General features: G+C 46.3%; 1 protein-coding gene across 3 annotated transcripts in view; it reads left to right on the forward strand.

Moving 5' to 3' along the window:
• The first annotated feature begins 1871 nt into the window (after positions 1-1871).
• GARRE1 (granule associated Rac and RHOG effector 1) overlaps positions 1872-16892 on the forward strand; it is a 100896-nt gene continuing 85875 nt past the window's right edge. Inside the window, exon 1 of one of the 3 annotated variants that reach the window (XM_034946481.3) lies at positions 1872-1950. The gene's annotated coding sequence lies outside the window, so the exon portion shown is untranslated. Of the gene's footprint in view, positions 1951-12929; positions 12974-13934; positions 14826-16892 lie in introns of those variants that run through there. The other 2 variants (XM_003816187.5, XM_055104369.2) reach the window with 2 other exon arrangements.

Genomic DNA, 16892 nt, shown 5'->3' on the forward strand with positions numbered 1-16892 from the left:
TAGCCAGGATGGTCTCGATCTCCTGACCTCATGATCCGCCCGCCTCGGCCTCCCAAAGTGTTGGGATTACAGGCGTGAGCCACCGCACCCGGCCTCTTTTTTTTTTTTTTGAGATAGATTCTCACTTCATCGCCAAGGCTGGAATACAGTGGCGTAATCTCAGCTCACTGCAACCTCTGCCTCCCAGGTTCAAGTTGTTCTCCTGCTTCGGCCTTCCAAGTAGCTGGGATTATAGGCCTCCACCACCACGCCTGGCTAACTTTTTGTATTTTTAGTACAGATGGGATTTCACCATGTTGGCCAGGCTGGTCTGGAGCTCCTGACCTCAGGTGATCCTCCTGCCTCAGCCTCACATAGTGCTGGGATTACAGGCATGAGCCACCATGCCTGGCCTGTCTCTATGTTTTTGACTACTCTAGGTACCTTATGTAAGTGGAATCATAGGATATTTGTCTTTGTGACTGGTTTCTTTTGGCATAATATCTTCAAAGCTCATCTAGTTGCATCGTAGCTGGGATTATAGGCATGCGCCACCACGCCTGGCTGATTTTGTATTTTTAGTAGAGACGGGGTTTCATCATGTTGGTCAGGCTGGTCTCGAACTCCTGACCTCAGGTGATCCACCCGCCTTGGCCTGCCAAAGTGCTGGGATTACAGGCGTAAGCCACGGCGCCCGGCCTCCTTCAACGCTGAGTAATATTCTATTGTTATGTTTATACCACATTTTGTGAACCCATTCACCCGTGGATGGACATTGGGTTGCTTCCACCTTCTGACTAATATGAACATGGGTGTACACATTTATATCCACTCTTGCCTCCCCTCCCTAGTCCTTCCTTCTCCACACTGCACCTAGAGTAACCCCTTTACACTCTCAAGTATGGACAAACCACCTCTTGCTTAAAACTCATTAGTTTTGCAACACTGTCAAGTAAGACCTAACTTCTCACCACTCTGATTTATTATTAGAACACAAAACTGGGCCATGCTCCGTGGCTCAAGCACTTTGGGAGGCCGAGATGGGCGGAACACCTGAGGTCAGGAGTTGAGACCAGCCTGGCCAACATGGCGAAATCCCGTCTCTACTAATAACACAAAAATTAGCCGGGCGTGGTGGCGCACGCTTGTAATCGCAGCTATTCGGGAGGCTGAGGCAGGAGAATCACTTGAACTCGGGAGGTGGAGGTTGCAGCGAGCCAAGATCACGTCACTGCACTCCAGCCTGGGCGATAGAGCAAGACTCCGTCTCAAACAAACAAAACCCACAGAACTGGAAGACACTTGCTGCTGCTTCTGCGTAATGTGTTCTCCTCCCTTCTCGTTTTTTTTTTTTTTTTTTTTCTCCCTTCTACCCCTTAGGACCTCAGCTCCTGCTCTTTCCCTGGGGGAATTCCGGATCACTCTCCTCTACTAGGTCAGGGTACTCTCTCCCTCCCTCTTACTCTTTCCCCTCCTACCACTTGTCACCATTGGTACTATATTATCACCCGGATATGTGACAATGGTATTGTGTATTTACCACTAAGGAATAAACTTATGAGGGAGAGAGCACTACCCGTTCCTGCAGTGCCCGTCGGGGCCTGGCATCTAGGAAACACTCCATACGCCAGTAACCGATTTCAGTCAATTTCAGTAATAAATCCAGGAGGACGCAGCCGACCCCTCCCGCCCGGGGGCCAAGCCATGGTGGGGGATCTGGGTGGACCTCCGGCTCTGGCCGCCAGTCCTCAACCTCCGCCCCGGCCGTCCCGCTTGGGGGCCCAGGGCCCCAGGAGAGGAGGCTCCGGGGCGCCCCCTCCCCTCTAATGTGAGAGGAGAGTCCACTCCAGGCGCGGGATCCGCAGCCTCCCCGCGTCCGCCCGAGGCGGGGGCGGGGCCGGACCGGAGACGTCACTTCCGGTGTACACAGCCGGTCCAAGGCGGTGCGCTGGGGGCCGGGGCGCGTCGCAGGTGAGGAGCGGGCGCGGCGGCCGCAGGCGGGGGCTGGCGGGCGGGGTCGGGCGGTGGGCGGTGGGCGGTGGGCAGCGGGGCCGCGGGCCGCAGCGAGGGCAGACGGCGAGACGGGCCCGCGGGGCGCCGGTCCGCTCGGGGCCGCAGGGCGCGGGGCCGTGGGCTCCCGCCCCTTGCCCGCCCGCTGTGGAGGACGCCGGGCTTTGCGGGCGCTGGCCGGGCCGACGGAAGCCCGGAGGGGCCTCCTGGCGCGAACCCGGGACCTGGGGGCGCGTCGGAGAGTCGGCGGCCGCGGCACCGCAGGGGCGGGTCGGCGCCCGTCAGGCGGGGAAAGGGGACGCTCCCTCGGTTCGCCCGGGCCCGGGAGGTCGCGCTGGCGCCAGGACCCGCTCCCGGAAGCCCGCGGAGGGAGGGCGGCCTGCTGGCGGCAAGGGTCCGCTGGGGCTGGCCGGGGAGGCGGCCCTCACGCCACCCCGGGGCTGCCGGGCGGGCTGCGCGCACCTTCCCGGCGGCGCCAGGCTGCCGAGGAACGCGCTTTTCCGGCCCTGCGGAGCCAGCTGGCGCATTGGGCCCGAGGGAGGGTCCGCGGGGACCGGGAGGGCCGGGGCTGAGCGTGGAGGACCCGAGCCCGAGGGACGAGCGCGAGTCAGGGGTGTGTCTTCCTGCGCCGCGCGGTGCGAGGAAAGAAGCGTGCCTGGTTGGCATGATAAGAATTTTGTTTAGACTTTTTAGAAATTTTCCAGAGACTCAGCTTTGGGGGCCTCCAGTTTGAAAATACCTTGTTCTGGTTCCTCATCCCCATTATAAAAGCAGTTAATTCACCTTTCCTGGCAAAACACTCAAGACGACACAAAAAGTCTTAAGGTAGAAAATGACAGTCATCTGCCAGTCTACCATTCAGTGACAACCACTGCTAACATTTTGGTGATAATCAATAAATACAGATAGGTATTGTTATTTTTATGGACTTTACAGTATGTGATTTAACCACCGATGAGCACTGAGATAGTTTCCAATTTGTCACAAGATAAACAATTCTGCCGGAAGGATTTGTTTGATATGGTCTTTTTTTTCTCTCTCTTTAATAAGAGACTGTTGCCCAGGCTGGTCTCAAAACTTCTGGCCTCAAGCGACCCTCGCGCCTTCGCCTTCCAAAGTGTTGGGATTACAAGTGTGAGATATTACACCTGGTCTGATTATTATCTTAGAATAAATTTACAGATGGGGTCAAAGGTAACTTTGTTTTTTTTGAGACAGTCTCGCTCTGTCACCCAGGCTGGAGTGCAGTGGCGGGATCTAGATTAACTGCAACCTTAGCCTCCCGGGTTCGAGCGATTCTCCTGCTTTAGTCTCCCGAGTAGCTGAGATTACAGGCACCCACCATGCCCGGCTAATTTTTGTATTTTTAGTAGAGACAGGGTTTCGCCCATTTGACCAGGTTGGTCTCGAACTCCTGACCTCAGGTGATCCGCCTGGCTCGGCGTTCCAAAGTGCTGGGATTATAGGCGTGGGCCACCGTGTCCGGCCGTAACGTTCAATTTTTAAGAATATATAGTATTTTTTTTCCTTTGACATATTTGGACAATTTTTCTGTCTCTTTGTCATAAAAAAAAATTCCAGCCTGGCGCGATGGCTCATACCTGTAATCCCAGCACTTTGGGAGGCCGAGGCGGGCGGATCACTTGAGGTCAGGAGTTCTAGACCAGCCTGGCCAACGTGGTGAAACCCGGATTCAACTAAAAAAATACAAAAAAACACATTAGCCAAGCATGGTGGCGTGCTCCTGTAGTCCCAGCTACTTGGGAGGCTGAGGCAGGAGAATCGCTTGAGCCCCGGAGGGGAAGGTTGCAGTGAGCTGAGGTCATGCCACTGCGCTCCAGCCTGGGCAACAGAGTGAGACTCCATCTCAAAAAAAAAAAAAGAAATTCATGTTTGCGTCTCATCATTTCATGGTTTTATTTTTTTGCCTTTAGTCTACCTAAAATTCATTCTTGGTTTAAAATATGAAATATTTTGTAAATGGCTAGTCAGTTCCAGATTTATTGAATAATATGTAAGCTTTATCATTTTATCATATTTTAGACTAAAAGTTCTAAGTGTATGTTTGTAAGGGCTACTTACAAAGTTCATATTTACATTTTGTGTGTGCTTAGATGTTTTCAAGTTTCTTTAAAAATCACAGTATTTTCTTTTCACAATATCTTCACAATGTTTTGTTTTAAAAAGAAATCATTTTCCAATACAAGTACAGGGAATATTTCATGTTTGAGATTTTTTTTTTTTCTTTTTAAAGCAAAAAGTTTAGTTTATTGCCGTTTCATCTGCTTTCTTGCTGACAAGATAACAAACTCCATATGAAGAGTTCAGGTTTGTTGTGGCAACTTTTCAGTCTGGCATTTGAGATTCTAATCTTCCTCTATTTTTGCACACAAATACGTACGTTAGCATTGGAGACCAAGATAGAAAAGTTCTCAAATTCCCTTGGCAAGCCTAGATTTTTCAATCTAAAATTATCTCCAGATTTTTGGAAGACCATGTTTTAAGCATCCTTTTTTTTTTTAATGCAAATTGCACATGATTCTGTGAAAATTTTAGTAAATGTTTATTCTGTTGAAAACCTATAGCCTAATACGTCAGGATCCATGTGTCAAGTGGGTCTTCCAAGTCTATAGGAAATAATTGTTTCTGAAAGCTAGCAGGCTGGGATATCACATGGGTTGGGTGTCCACTCTCTTTTTTTGAGTCGGAGTCTCCCTCTGTCCCCGAGGCTGGAGTGCAGTGGCGCAATCTTGGCTTACTGCAACCTCCACCTCCCAGGTTCAAGCAATTCTTCTGCCTCAGCCTCCCTAGGAGCTGGGATCACAGTTGTGAGCCACCACCACCCCTGGCTAATCACTCTCTCTTTTTTCCTCCTGTAACTTTGTCCTTAGTGAAAAATGATGATCTTCCTAGGTAGGCAAAAAAATGTTGGTTTAGATAAGGAATTGATTTGTTTTGGAGTTATTGAAAAGCAGGTTGCCGTTTTCTCTGAAGTGTAAGTTCATAGAGAGCCTGAATGTTGTGTTTGGATTAAGGAAAAACAGCAACAGGTTGTGCTTGTGCTTCAAATGTCTTTACTGAAACTGCCCTCTTGAGGGTCCCCTAACTGATGCATGCAGTGGCCATTGCTTAATTATTTTCCTTGACTTTGATCTCAGGTATTTGGCATGGTGAGCTATTCTTTCTTGCTCTCGTGAATCTCCCATTGATTGGCCTTCTTTTTTCTTTTTCTTTTCTTTTTTATTTTTTTGAGACAGAGTCTTGCTCTGTTGCCCAGGCTGGAATGCAGTGGCTCGATCTCAGCTCACTGCAACCTCTGGCTCCAGGGTTCAAACGAGTCTCCTGCCTCAGCCTCCCGAGTAGCTGGGATTACAGGTCTGCGCCACCACCCCCAGCTAATTTTTGTATTTTTAATGGAGATGGGGTTTCACCATGTTGGCCAGGCTGGTCTTGAACTCCTGACCTCAAATGATCCACCCACCTCGACCTCCCAAAGTGCTGGGATTACAGGCGTGAGACACCACGCCCGGCCTTGATTGGCCTTCTTGACTTGGAACTAGTGTGGTCATTTCCTGAAATCTGTGACTGTACTTTCTCATTTGTCTTTACTGCTTCTCTTCATACATCTACCTTGGGGCATTTTCTGAAGCCTAGTTTTGTACCTCTTACCCCCGCTCCAAAACATGTTCCTTCCCACTTATCCAGTATATGAGTCCTGGGTAGAGAACCACCTCATTTCCTTACCTCTGCCACCACTTAGTGACCCCCGACTCAGAGTTTTCTGCAGGTCAGTTCTTTTTCTCCTGTTCAGTAACCCCTGGACATGTTGCTGAGGCCATGCTTTCTCCAGGTGAAGAAAATATCACTTCTGGCCGGGCGCAGTGGCTCACGCCTGTAATCCCAGCACTTTGGGAGGCCGAGGTGAGTGGATCACGAGGTCAGGAGACCGAGACCATCTTGGCTAACACGGTGAAACCCCATCTCTACTAAAAAAAATATTAAAAAATTAGCCGGACATGGCGATGGGCGCCTGTAGTCCCAGCTACTCAGGAGGCTGAGGTAGGAGAATGGTGTGAACCTGGGAGGCGGAGCTTGCAGTGAGCCGAGATCGTGCCACTGCACTCCAGCCTGGGCGACAGAGTAAGACTCCGTCTCAAAAAAAAAGAAAAGAAAATATCACTTCTTTGCGAGGACAAGGTGAGAGGATTACGTGCTCTCAGGAGTTGGAGACCAGCCTGGGTAACATAGTGAGACCTCTGTCTCTTAAAAAAATGAATTTTAGGTCTGGCACAGGGGCTCATGCCTGTGATCCCAGAACTTTGGGAGGCCAAGGTGGGAGGATTGCTTGAGATCAGCCTAGGCAACATAGTGAGACTCCAAAATTATCTAGGTGTGGTGGTCCGTGCCTATAATTCCAGCTACTTGGGAGGCTGAGGCCGGAGGATTGCTTGAGCCTAGGAGGTTAAGGATTCAGTGAACTGTGATTGTGCCACTGCACTCCAGCCCAAGCAACAGAGCGAGACCCTGTCTCAAAATAAATAAATAAATAAATAAATAAATATCACTTATCAAGGTGTCCTGTCCTTCCTGACTCTTAAGGTTCTTACCAGCTGGTGAATCACATCTTCCTTCTTGATATGGATTGTATTTGCCATTTGCTTTCTATCCCTACACCTCAATTGAGACTTTGTACCTTTTCTTAAGGGATTTCAGGCTTAACGTGGTCCTACTCTGGATGTGAAAGAGGAGACCCAGTGAATTTACTCAAGAATTGAGTTAGCTCACATTTATGGAGTACCTACAGTACAGTCCAGTTACTTTACTGGAAGATCAGAATATAGAGCTGGACAGCACATCCTGGGAAGAATGCCAAATAAGCAATTGTCATAAAGTATTATAAGTGCCTAGAAGGGGAGTCACCAAGTAACCACTCCCAGGTTTCAGAGGTCTTGCGTGTCTTGTTTACTGCTTTGATCTCCAGGGCCTAGAACACAGTGCATGGAAATGATGAAGTTTTTGTTTGTTTGTTTGTTTGTTTTGTATTCATTCAGTTTAATGAGGGGACATGAGGAGCCAGGGGCAGAATGATATGGTTAGGCTGTGTCCTCACCCAAATCTCATCTTGAATTGTAGTTCCCATAATCCCCACATGTGGTGGGAAGGACCTAATGGGAGGTAATTTAATCATACGAGCAGTTTCCCCCATGCTATGCTTGTGATAGTGAGCAACTTCTCACAAGATCTGATGGCTTTATAAGGGGCTTCCCCCTTCACTTGGGTCTCATTCTTCTTGCTGCTGCCATGTGAAGAAGGACTGTTTGCTTCCCCTTCTGCCGTGAATATGTTTTCTGAGGCCTCCCAGCCCTGGGGAACTGTGAATCAATTAAGCCTCTTTCCTTTATACATTACCTAGTCTTGGGCATTTCCCCATAGCAGGGTGAGAACAGACTAATAAACCTTATTTTAAGAAATTGCCACAGCCACCCCAACCTTTAGCACCCACCACTCTGATCAATTAGCAGCCATCAACATCATGGCAAGACCCTCTGCCAACGAAAAGTTTACCACTTGCTGAAGATGCAGATGATCATTAGCATTTTTTAGTAATGAAGTATTTTTAAATTAAGGTATGTGCATTGTTTTTGTGACATAATGCGATTGCATACTTAACAGACTACAATATAGTGTAAACATAACTTTTATATGTACAGGAAAATAAAAAACATCATGTGACTTGCTTCATTGCAATATTCACTTTCTTGAAATGATCTGGAATGACACCTGCAATATCTCCAAGATAAGCCTATAATATCTTTTCCTGATAATTTTGGCTGTATACTTCTTGATCACCTTTTCTATGACAAGGATTTGGTAATATCATTTTTTAATTTTTATTTTATTATTATTATACTTTAAGTTTTAGGGTACATGTGCACAATGTGCAGGTTAGTTACATATGTATACATGTGCCATGCTGGTGCGCTGCACCCACTAACTTGTCGTTTAGCATTAATGAAGTATTTGTTGAAGGAATGAATGATCATCTGAGAATGAAATCAGAAAAAATGTCATACACATTGGCTATCTATAGAAAAGATATAAGTCAAAAGATATTTCGTAAATGTAGTTTGAAGAATCTCAGGGAAAACTTTAAATTCAACCAAACTGACCCAGCTATAACCCCAGGAAGGCATGCATGGAATGTGTTTGTAGCCGGAAAGCTTAAACTTAATTTTGTATCCTCAGAAGAAATACTTGTGTTTCTGGGAGAGGATTGGGACAGTGTCTGGAAATTGGGGTGGCGGGTCCAAGAGAGGAATTAGGTGGTGTGTGTGTAGCACTCTCTGGGGGCCTGACCAGAGGAGCAGTGCAGCGTTCCCTCCACAAAGCCATCTGCACTAACACACAGATGGGCGTGTCCCTGTTGTTGCCTCTGGCTGCAAGGGTCTCTCCCTTGCTTAGCGTCTGTCCTCCCAGTACCATCTGAGTAGAAGATAGCTGCACGTGGAGATTTCTTGGTAAGGAGAGAATGTGAGTGGTTGAGGGCTCTGTATCTAAGCTGCTTGGATCAGATCCTGGTCTTGGGATGCTGGCTAATCTTTCAGTTTTCTGATTTGTAGAATGGGGATAATAGTAGCACCTTTCTCTTAGTGTTGCAGTGAGGGCTCTGAGCGTGCTACCCGGCACCTGTGATAAGTATTCAATGACAGTATTAGCTCTCGTTGGTATTCATAAAGTAGTAACTGGCCTCTGGTTCATACATCAGTTTTCTTTGAGCTTAGATAGCCTAAATAATCAACCCCCATGGAACTGCTTGCTTCTGGGTGCATTGAATAAGCTGATAAACAGACACTGGGAAGTAATGACAGATAAGCTCTTCCTAAATTACTCATCCAGGGAATCCAGCCTGCAGTTCTCAGGGGAGACTTCTGGAGAAGGCTGTTCTTGAGCTGAGTACTGTGGGAAAAAGTAAGTCCAGTGCCACAGCAAGAGGGGAGGACTCTTGGGCAGGGGCATGACACGTCCAAAGGTGTGGAGGTGAGAGCAAGCATGAGGTATTTGAGCTGCAGGAGATTGAGGGTAGAGTCTGGACAGGTATGAATAAGGAGTAGAGGGAAACGACATTGGAAAGTGGGAGCAGTCCTTGAAATAACTAATAACAATGTCTAACTGGGCACTAACAGCACTTCAGGTCCTGTGCTGAGTCCTTCGACTCACTGCGCTAACCAGGTTTGATGCTGAGAGCTTTGTCTACATTGCATTGTTTAATCCTCACAACAACCCTTTGATGTAGGTACTTACCTCTGGTACGTGTGGCATCATGTCACATGTCACCGGGTAGGTCTCCCTGCCTTTTTTTTTTGAAATGGAATCTTGCTCTGTCACCCTGGCTGGAATGCAGTGGCAGGATCTCGGCTTACTGCAGCCTCTGCCTCCCTGGGTTCAAGCGATTCTTCTGCCTCAGCCTCCCGAGTAGCTAGGACTACAGGTGAGTGCCACCATGCCTGGCTAATTTTTGTATTTTTAATAGAGACGGGGTTTCACCATATTGGCCAGGCTGGTCTTGAACTCCTTACCTTGTGATCTGCCCACCTTGGTCTCCCAAAGTGCTGGGATTACAGGAGTGAGCCACCATGCCCAGCTGCTGCTTTTTTTTTTTTTTTTTTTTTTTTTTTTTTTTTTTTTTTTTGAGGCGGAGTCTCTCTCTCACCCAGGCTGGAATGCAGTGGTGCGATCTCAGCTCATTGCAACCTCCACCTCCTGGGTCGAAGCAATTCTCCTGCCTCGGCCTCCCAAGTAGCTGGGATTACAGGCATGCGTCACCACGCCCAGCTAATTTTTGTATTTTTAGTAGAGATGGGGTTTCACCATATTGGCTAGGCTGGTCTCGAACTCCTGACCTCAGGTGATCCGCCTGCCTTGGCCTCCCAAGGTGCTGGGATTGTAGGCGTGAGTCACCTCACCTGGCCTCTGCTTCTTGATTCAGCCTGCACATGGCTGCCAAGATAACTCCCAGTGTCTTATATATGTTTAAAAGCTTTTTGTGATCCTGTTTCCTGATGAAGTCCAAGCACTCTAAGATCCTCTGACTTCATGAAAAACCACGAAGTTAAAATGTAAAAATATGTCTTAGAATTTAATAAAAACAGGACAGGTGCAGATGTGGATCAAGCTCAGAGAAATCAGTGGAAGAAGCAAGGTACAGAACAATGTATGTTTGCCCATTTGTGTTTTTCTAATTTTAAAAAATTTCTCCACTTTTGAAGTAATATGAGCTCATTTGTTTAAAAAAATATATATAGGCCAGGCATGGTGGCTCACGCCTGTAATCCCAGCACTTTGAGAGGCTGAGGCGGGCGGATCACCTGAGGTCCAGAGTTTGAGACCAGCCTGCCAACATGGTGAAACCCCACCTCTACTAAAAATACAAAAATTAACTGGGCATGGTGGCGGGTGCCTGTAATCCCAGCTGTCCAGGAGGCTGCAGCAGGAGAATTGCTTGAACCTGGGAGGTGGAGGTTGCAGTGAGCCAAGATTGTGCCACTGCACTCCAGCCTGGGTGACAGAGCAAGATTCCATCTCAAAAAATACATAAATAAAAATAAAATAAATAATGTCTCCCTCTCTCGATAGATAGATAGATAGATAGATATACATGAAATAGGTTTATAAGTGCAGAAATAATTTCTGGAATGATAGAAAAGAAACAGTGGTTGTTTTTGGGATGAGACCCCAGAAAACCAGGCTGTTAGGCTGAGTTAGCTTTTTCTTTGCATACCATTTGGTATGGTGTGAATTTTTTTCCCTGTGTATATGTATTTTCTTTTTTTTTTCTTTTTTTTTTTTTTGAGACAGAGTCTTGCTCTGTTGCCTAGGCTGGAGTGAAGTGGTGCAATCTTGGCTCACTGCAACCTCCGCCTCCTGGGTTCAAGCGATTCTCCTGCCTCAGCCTCCTGAGTAGCTGGGATTACAGGTGCCCGCCACTACGTCTGGCTAATTTTTGTATTTTTAATAGAGACAGGGTTTCACCATGTTGGCCAGGTTGGCCAGGTTGGTCTCGAAATCCTGACCTCAAGTGATCCATCCACCTCGGCCTCCCAAAATGCTGGGATTACAGGCGCAAGTCACCGCACCCGGTCTGTGTTTTCATTTTAACAATAACTTTAAAAATAAATGTCTATGATGGACATGGCTGTTGTGTAGAGTGAATGTAGCATGGAGGTTAAGAGTGAGGACTGTGCAAGACGGCTTGGGTTCAAGGCCTGCCCCTGCCTTGACCTCAGTTTACCTCCTCTGAAAATGGGGAGGTAGTAATACCTGCCTCCTGGGGTTGTAGTGAGGCATTACTGAGTTAATATTTGTAAAGTCCTTGGAACAGTTCCCAGGAGGTATGTGTTTGTCGTCGTCTCTGTTGCTCTGTCCGTGTGCTATGCATGACCGTAAGTGTAAAGATGTGTCCAGCCTCTGTCTCTGATGCTCCCAGTTCATTTGGAAAGGGAGAGCATGCAGCTAATGACAGAGACAGCAGAGGCTGCAGGAGTCAGAAAGGCTCCTTGGGAACTGAGGTGGCCCAAGATGGTTTCATCAAAATGATGGATGTTAAATATGGGTAATTTCTAGAGGGAAAATAACACAAAGGGACTTTTTCCATGTTGTGTGTCCCAGCCAGCCTGAGGCAGGCAGAGGAGTCAGAAACAGGACAAGAGCTTTGAGGAGGCCTGAAATTTGGACATGTCATGTGCTGACATGTCTTTTTTTTTTTTTTTTTTTTTAGAGGGGGGATGGAGTCTTGCTCTGTTGCCCAGGCTGAAATGCAGTGGCACGATCTCAGCTCACTGCAAGCTCTGCCTCCCCGGTTCACGCCATTCTCCTGCCTCAGCCTCCCGAGTAGCTGGGACTACAGGTGCCCGCCACCATGCCCGGCTAATTTTTTGTGTTTTTAGTAGAGACGGGGTTTCACTGTGTTAGCCAGAATGGTCTTGATCTCCTGACCTTGTGATCCGCCCGCCTCGGCCTCCCGAAGTGCTGGGATTATAGGTGTGAGCCACCACGCCCGGCTGGCATGTCATTGTTACATGGCAGAGTTTTTCTTGGCGTATATGAGGCAATGATATGATTTGTAAATGGTAACATCTTTGACTCAGTGAAGTGTGGTGCTCTGCCTTGATGTTTGGAATGGCTGTGAGGTGTTCTGTGTGATGTATTTAACAATCCTCGTAATGCAGGGCATGTGGGAATAACCAGTGTTGCCAGTGAGTGTTCTTGACGCAGGCCTCTACATTAACTGTGAGTCTGTTCTAGGATTCGTGCCTAGATAGAATATTGCTTTTCTTTCTTTTTTTTTTAAGTCATTTTGATTATGTTCCTTGTGTCTGGGCCACTGTCAGTTAAGTGTGTTTTCAAATTGACAGTGGCAAAGAATCATAATGGGAAGATTTTTGAAAGTGGAATTAGAGCAAGATATTACCTGAAAAAAATCTGATTTTCTTACTAAAAATGATTTTGGGATTAAGTACTAGTGAGATGCTAATTATGGCCAGGAAACCTGGAAATAACTTGCGTCTTCCCTCACCCCACCCCCGGTCCCCGAGGTGGATATATGTGCATGGGAACAGAGGTTGGGGAAAGCTGGCTTGGCTCCCAGACTTGGGTGCCGCAGGCTCTGGTGACCTAGGCAGGAAGAGGCGGAAGTGGTTCCTCTCACCAGCCACAAGGACCTGTGCTGCTCCTGGGTGTCAAGGTGGGAGAGAATGCGCTACATCCTTGTGCTTGAGTCACTTTGTAATGTACTTTGTAATTCGAGGTGATGCCCCTCCTCAACTGTGTTCCTTCTGTTCTTGCCTCTGGCTTGGGGTTGAAAGAGGAGGGAGTGGTGGGCACGGAAATGGGAGGAGCCATGACCTCTTTCCCCTCCAGCGCATAGGGCATTACTTCTTTTAGTTTGTTGCCTGGACTTGGGAGTTGGGCCCAGAGCTGCAGGAAGGTAAGTTTTATTTCTGAAAGTTGTTTTAACTTACAGATTTTGGGGGTTCGAGGGAGTTTGTTTTCGACTAGTAGAAGACAAGAATTAAGAATTGCAGTGGAAGATGAAATGCTATCTTCTTACTAATCCACGCCCTCTTTCAGAGCAGTAGCTTTCATTTACGGAGACTGAGGGTATGGCAGAGGCTGTGCTTTATGGATTTAATCCTCAGCACAAGAGTTAGGCGACTTGCTCAAAGTTAGTAAGTGCCATTTATTCAGCTGATATTTACTAAGAGCAGGAATTCACATCTAGATCAGTCTGATTCCCATACCCATACCAGTAACTACTGCATTTTGGAAGTGCGTGGTTTCCATGAAGTTTCTTTGTATTGGAGCATCTACCTGAAAGGCAAGGGCCTGAGCATTTTCTCCTTTTCCCTTATTAACGGTAAGCTCCTTGAGAGCAAGCATTATGTCTATCTCTTCACCACTGCATCCTGGGTTCTTGGAGCAGTGCTATGCACTTAGGAGAACCTTAGTGAATGTTTGAGTATGTGAAGGCTCATGGCGCAGATAAGTGGCAGAGCCAGAAGCCAGCCTGGAGGTGAACCACTGCGGGCCTGCTCTCTGGGGCTGTCTTCCCTGCCTAGCGAGTGGCTGGTGAGGAATCACCTAGAATTTTCTCATTTCTTAATGTTTGACCTGCTGAAATATTGGGAAGAATGAGCTTCCTGGCTGTGACTCTGATTTTCTGTTGTTTTTTTTTGAGACTAAGGAGTCTCGCTTTGTCACCCAGGCTGAAGTGCAGTGGCGCGATCTTGGCTCACTGCAACCTCTGCCTCCGGGGTTCAAGCGATTCTCCTGCCTCAGCCTCCTGAGTAGCTGGGACTGTAGGCGCGTGCCACCACGCCCAGCTAATGTTTGTATTTTTAGTAGAGATGGGGTTTCACCATGTTGGCCAGGATGGTCTCGATCTCTTCACCTCGGCCTCCCAAAGTGCTGGAATTACAGGTGTGAGCCATTACACCAGGCAACTTTCTGGTCTTTTTGAGGGATGGGAAGGTTTGCTGGGTATGCAAAATTGGAGTCAGTGTTCTCAGCTTGGAAGAGATGTTACAATTTATTGATAGAATTTTTTATGGATGCCTTAAATTCTCAGAAATGATTTTGAATCTTAAGTTTATCTAAAATTTATATAATCCTTCTCCATAGTGAGAAAAAAATTTCTAAATTATAGTTAGATTTACCTATTTATATATAAGCTTCTGGATAAATACTTGTTTTTTTCCCTCCATTTGAGGTTAATTTTGGATAGGTTCCATAGTGCAAAGTTGTTAAGAGTGGCACTATAGAATTTTTAAGTTTTCTTGGGCCAGACATGGTAGTTTATGCTTGTAATCCCAGCACTTTGAAGGGCCGAGGCGGGAGGATCGCTTGAGGCCAGGAGTTTGAGACCAACCTGAACATCACAGCGAAACCCCGTCTCTGCAGAAAAATTAAAAAATTACCCGGGCATGGTGGTGTGTGCCTGTAGTTCCAGCTACTTGGGAGGCTGAGGTGGGAAGTTGCCTGAGCCCGGGAGATCGAGGCTGCAGTGAGCCGCGATCACACAACTGCAGTACTCTAGCCTTGGCAACAGAGCAAGAGACTGTAAGGTCTCACTGCAGCCTCAATCTCCCTGGCTGAAACCATCCTCCTACCTCAGCCTCCCAAGTAGGTGGGACTACAGATATATGCCAGCACACTGGGCTAATTTTTTTTTGTTTACTTTTTAGTAGAGTCGAAGTCTTGCTGTGTTGCCCAGGCTGGTCTTGAGCTCCTGAGCTCAAGCAGTCCTCCTACCTTGGCCACCCAAAGTGCCGGGATTACAGGTATGAGCCACCGTGCCCAGCCAAGACCCTGTCTTTAAAAAAATAAGTAAAAACAAAAACAAAAAATAGAATTTTAAGTCTTCTTAAATAACTTTCTAATGGACACAATTAGTTTTCAGTAATCCAACCTTTTTTTTTAGAAGTTTTGAAAACTTTTTTTTGGATACCTGGGCTTTTGCACATTGTACCACACTGTAACAAAAATAAACCGCAGGTTTCTAACTGGTGTAGACTGTTGATTTTTTTTTTTTTTAACAAATTAGGTTTGAATAAATTATATAATTGCTTTGTGATTTTTTTTTTTTTCTTTTTTTGATGGAGTCTCGCTCTGTTGCCCAGGCTGGAGTGCAGTGGGGTAATCTTGGCTCACTGCAACCCCTGCCTCCCAGGTTCAAGCAATTCTCCTGCCTCAGCCTCCTGAGTAGCTGGGATTACAGGCACCTGCCACCATGCCTGGCTAATTTTTGTATTTTTAGTAGAGACGGGGTTTCACCATGTTGGCCAGGCTGGTCTCAAACTCTTGACCTCGTGATCCACCCGCCTTGGCCTCCCAAAGTGCTGGGATTAGAGGCATGAACCACTGCACGCGGTGCTTTGTGATTTTTTTTAAAAAAATCTACTTAGAAATAAATTATTTTCACTCCCTGATTTACACTTGAATTTCCACCAGCAACACAATTTGTTGTCACAGATGTTTTCATAGTACTTGGGCACATTTGATGCAGAAATTTTTAATGGTCCAAGACTATTTTAGTTGATAGACGAAACCTTCATTTTACCTGAACAAACTTTTTCGGAAGTTTAGGAGCCAGCTTTGTTCATCCTTTGGTGATAGGTGGTGGTTTGTATGTGTTTGTAGACAAAACTTTCCTTGGCGGGGATTTGCCCCTTTTTTTGTTGTTTCTTCTTCCTTTGAAGATCTCTGTTTAACAAAGATTTTTTTTTTGGCTCACAGTGTTCCTGTAATAGAATTCCTTCAAGAGTTCTAATACTAGTTTTGTTTTGTTTTGATGGCAGCAGGTTTTGAGAGTGAGCTTTTGACTTCATAAGAAGACTAAAACAACAGTCTTAGAGTACAGTTAAGTCCATTTGTTACCAGAAAATCAGACAGACAGCTAGGTCTGTCCTCATCACGACCAAGTAATACTGGATTTTTTTTTTCATTAAATGTTCACTATTTTTCTTTGTATGAAATTGAGGCCAGGTATAGTGACTCACACCTGTAATCCCAGCAGTTTGGGAGGTCGAGGTGGGAGGGTTGCTTGAGTCCAGGAGTTTGAGACTGGCCTGGGCAACACAGTGAGACTCCGTCTCTTAAAAAAAGAAAGAAAAAAGAAATTGAATATGTGGTGATTACTACCCGTTTCATTTACTTTTTTACTTATTAACGTAGTGACTGTTTAAAAAAAGTTACGCATTGATCTTCCTGTTCCTTCCCCACCAAAAATAAAAGCAAAAACAGCAAACCACCCCTCAAATGAAACAAAATTAAGCCTGTTCTTTATCTATATTACTACTTAGCACATTTGACCTATTTTTTTAAAACCTCTGTTATTTTGAAAGTAAATTTTGGCTCTGTTGACCTTGCGGTTAGAAAAGTTGTTCTTCTGCTTAAATGAAATGATCAGTTGTTTGTAGATTACCAAATATAAAAGCTCTTCAGAACCGCTAATGATAAGTTGCTTTGGCTTCATAGAGGAACGCCATGGTTTGTGGTGGTAAATTGTTACAGAGCAAATGTCAGTACCAGAGGCGGTCGTGGATCACCACGTGGAAGCAGGTTGTTCCCACGTGAGGTTGGTAGCGAGCCGGTGCTGCATCTGTCTCCTTTCCCACTGCATCCTGGGTGCCTGGAGCCTCACAGGGTTGACCCGTGTTGGGGGTGGGGATGGTTGTAGAAGCCTCTTTATTTTACTTGTGATAGATTCTGGCACTGATTAGAATGTTTATTCAGTAGTTTTTTTCCTATCCGCCTGAGTTTTCATAGCTCAATATAGGCTAACATGGGCTTCGGATTTTGTCAACCAATCAATTATATAGTAGCTCTTTTGTTTTGTTTTTAAAATT

The sequence above is a fragment of the Pan paniscus genome, chromosome 20 (genome assembly GCF_029289425.2).
Source record: "Pan paniscus chromosome 20, NHGRI_mPanPan1-v2.0_pri, whole genome shotgun sequence".
Lineage (NCBI taxonomy): Eukaryota > Metazoa > Chordata > Mammalia > Primates > Hominidae > Pan > Pan paniscus.